Raw genomic sequence first — 4,208 nt, 5'->3', positions numbered from 1 at the left:
AAGCTACGTGGACAGACCATTGACTTGTTTGATCAGTGATGGAGATCCAGCCAGCAATATGTCCCAAATGCCCAAGAAGAAGAAGATCAATGCCTCAGTCCTAAAACAACTGGAATGAAGAGGATTTCCAAGTGCAGCTTTGAACCAGTCTAGAAAATTGTCACACGTGAAACTCAATTCCAAAAGAGTGGGATCAATTAAAGTCAGTTGGTCCTGGCTCCTGTGCCCAGACCATTGGCTTCAAGCATCAGCATCAACACAAACAATTCAATAAAAATTATACTGAGATATTCAACCATCTAAAACAAATAGGAGCAGCCTGTACTTTTGATTGCCTGATTGAAGAATTAAAGGTTGCAAGTCAGAAGACAGCATTCAATCAGCTCAACACAGGAGATAAAGTTCAAGCCGATGGAAGAGCCAGCCTGAGCAATCCTACAATGGGCCGATTGTTATAAGCTTTTCAAAGTCACAGAGCCAGTGAGAGACCGAAGTCAATGGACACAATCCCATTGTTCACAGAATGGTGTCTTTCTTCTTAAGGATAACAATGGCATCCAGCAGCAGCAGAAATAATATTATCAACAACTATTCAGCTATGAAACCACAGTGGCAACTAATAGTCTCCAGGCTATACTTCTGTAACTTGTTATAATCACTCGGTGAACGACCATCAATGGGAAAGTGGCAGTAAGCAATCAAACAGTTGAAAAACCTTCAGGTTTGATAGTATTCCAGTTGAGACCTTCAAGGCTTTGTCACATGAAGACTCTCCACATCTACATCCCCTATAGTTTTTGCTGCACCTTAGAGGGCTGAGTGCAGCAGCAACCTCTGCCATCTGATTGGTGTGCTGAGGAACAATGCTATGAATCATCAGATGGAGGAAATTAACTTCCCGACTTCAGTGATGCCTTTTTCATGCGAGGAGGTAAACCAAGCCTTGAAATCTGTTGAGGCATTTCTCGCATCTCCATCGTCATGGAAAATCCTGACATGAGTTCTCCTGAATTGTCTACTTGCTATGATTGAGGAAATCCTCCCAGAGGAAATCCTCCCAGAGATACAATGTCATTTTAGACCTCTCATGGAAACCTTCAACATGATCATTGTGGATTGCTGCAGAGATCTGTTTGTCCAATAAACCTCATCAGAATCCTGCAACTCCTTCACGACTACATCTATCTTTCATCGCAGATCTGGAACTGACGCCTTCAAAATCCAAACCAAGATTAAGCAAGGCTATGTGATTGCCCTCATACTGTTCACAATAAGCCTGACAGTGGCTTTCACCTCACCAAGATCAACTGGCTTTGTAACAGTATTAAATACATCAAGATAGAAAATTTGTTAATCTCAGTTGTGTCTGTGCTAAAACAGATCCCCATAGATATACATGATCTTCAGTTTGCCGGTGACTGTGGTGCTTTTACATACTCTGCACCAGGTTTGCAGCCATTCCTGATCCCTCCAGTTCTGCATAAAATAAACTTCACCTGTCTTTGAATGTGATCGAACTAAAACTCATTTATCAACTCAAACCTGGTCAACCAAAAATTTCACCTCACATTCAGGTTGAAGGAGACAATCTAAAAATTTGTTGGGCAAAATTTACTGACCTCTCTCAAAAGGCAACTACTGATGAGAAGGTTAAAAACCCAATCAGCTGCACCAGCTTAGTACCTCTACATAACAGCAGCAATTGCTTGACAACAAAGACCTCCGCAAGTCAACTGAAGTCCTATTGTACAGAGCAGTTGTCATCACCACTCTGCGCTGTGTGTCAGTGATACAAAAGAGGTCTAGAGAAATTCTATCTTCTCTGGATTCTATTGGACAGGGGAATCACTGTACAAATGCTATTGGCCTTCTTGAAGCCAGCTCCTCAAACATTCAGGCAAAACCTCTGTAAAATCAACTTCCATGAATTGGGTGCTGTGTTCTAGATGGCCGTAACCTGTTTCCCATCAACTGGTACTGTTTTTCAACTCACAATGAACAAAGATCCAAGAGAAGTCAGAGAAAACACTTCAAAGACATGATGAAGCCTCAACACTAGGGGCCACTGGCATTAATAACTGGGAGGTGCTTGCTACCAATTGATGTGGAAGGTGACAGTACATCCTCTCTCTTGGCACACAATGGGACCACTGCTTCTATCAGCGATTGAGGAGCACTTGAAAAAGAGTCCAGGCACCTCACCCCCCTCTCACAAGGTGACTGCTGTACAGAATTCATGGCCAATGTTATGTTAGATGCATACATATTCAACAGCCACTGGTCTGCTGAATCTATTTTTTTTAATGAGAGTCACCAGGCTTTCAGAGGAGGAAGGCACACATTTACATACCTGAGACATGGCTAAACCCATGGCCTGGATGGTCTTCTCCATCACTTTGACATAGCCTCTAGTAGTTGCACGGGATGGTCTCTGGTCTTTGCTGCAAATCCTGTAGTTTATATTAGACCCACCTTCAGCCTGGGTTCCTAAAGAGATGAATTAGAAGCAGAGTTAGGCTAATCAGCCCCTCAAGCCTGTTGTGACATTCAGTAAGTTCACAGTTAATCCAATTGTGGCCTCAGCACCACTTTTTTGTCTTTCCCCCATAAACCTTGACTGCCATGTTGAACAAAAATCCAACTAAAATAAAATACTAGAAATGCTGAAGAAACTCAGCAGGTTCTGGCAGCATCTGCAAAGAAAGAAACAGAGTTAATGTTTCTAGCTTCTTGACACTTATTTGGAAAAGTCTACTTAACTCAGTTTTGAATATATTCAATGACTCTTTGTCCACTGCTCTCTGGGGAAGAGAATTTCACAGACTAACAATCCTGTACGAGAAAAAAATGGAATTCTCCTCTCTTAAAATGAGACTTTTTACTTTTAAACTGTATCCCTTAGTTCTCAAATCACCCAGGAGAAACATTGTTTCAGTATCCACCCTCTCAAGTCCTCTCAGAATCTTATTTGTTTGAAGGAGATTATCTCTCATCCTTTTAAACTCCAATGAACATAAACCCAACGTGCTCAATCTTTCCTTATAAGATAATCATTACATCCCAGAAACCAATCCAATAAAACTACTCTGAACTGTTTCTAATGCAATTATGTTCTTTCTTAAGTAAGGACACAGTACTCCAGATGCAGTCTTACCAAGGTCCTGTTGGATTATTCCAATGCTTCCCTAACTTCTTGCCCAATTCCTCTTGCAATAAATGACAACATTCCATTTGCCTTCCTAATCACTTGCTGTAGCTGCTGACTCTTGTTTTGTGTAGTAACCTTTGATGTGGCACCTTTTCAAATGTCTTTTGGAAATCCAAGTACACCACATCCAGAAGTTCCCCTTTATCCAACTTGCTTATTCTTTCATCAAATATCTTTAATAACTTAGTCAAGTACAATTTTCCTTCCTCAAAAATATGTTGATTTTTACAGATTAGATTATGATTTTCTAAATGGTCTGATGTTACCACTAGGTCATCCATTATTAATCTATGAACATAGGCAATTTTCCTCTGGCAGCTCGTTCCAGACATGCACCACCATCTATGTGAAAAAGCTTTCCCTAAGGTCTTTTTAAAATCTTTCCCCTCTTACCATAAACCTATGCTTTCTAGTTTTGGATTCTGCCTCCTGAAGAAACATACCTTGGCTATTTACCCTATCCATGCCCCTCATGATTTTGTAAACCTCTATAAGATCATCCCTCAGTCTTTGACGCTCCAGGAAAAAAGTCCCAGCCTATTCAGTTTCTCCCTATAGCTCAAACCCTCCAACCCTGGCAACATTCTTGTAAATCCTTTTTGCACCCCCTCAAGTTTAACAACATCCTTCGTATAAAAGCATGACCAGAATTGCATGCAACATTTCAAAATTGGCCTCACAAATGTCCTGTACAACTGCTATATGACCTCCCAACTTCTATGAGGTAAAAACAATGACTGCAGATGCTGGAAACCAGATTCTGGGTCAGTGGTGCTGGAAGAGCACAGCAGTTCAGGCAGCATCCAACGAGCAGTGAAATCGACGTTTTGGGCAAAAGCCCTTCATCAGGAATAAAGGCAGTGAACCTGAAGTGTGGAGAGAGAAGCTAGGGAGGGTGGGGGTGGGGAGAGAGTAGCATAGAGAACAATGGGTGAGTGGGGGAGGAGATGAAGGTGATAGGTCAGGGAGGAGAGGGTGGAGTGGATAGTTGGAAAAGGAG

Source organism: Chiloscyllium plagiosum, chromosome 1 (assembly GCF_004010195.1).
Source record: "Chiloscyllium plagiosum isolate BGI_BamShark_2017 chromosome 1, ASM401019v2, whole genome shotgun sequence".
In the NCBI taxonomy this organism is placed as follows: Eukaryota; Metazoa; Chordata; class Chondrichthyes; order Orectolobiformes; family Hemiscylliidae; genus Chiloscyllium; species Chiloscyllium plagiosum.
The sequence above is the reverse complement of the archived record's forward strand: the minus strand, read 5'-3'. Positions refer to the sequence as shown.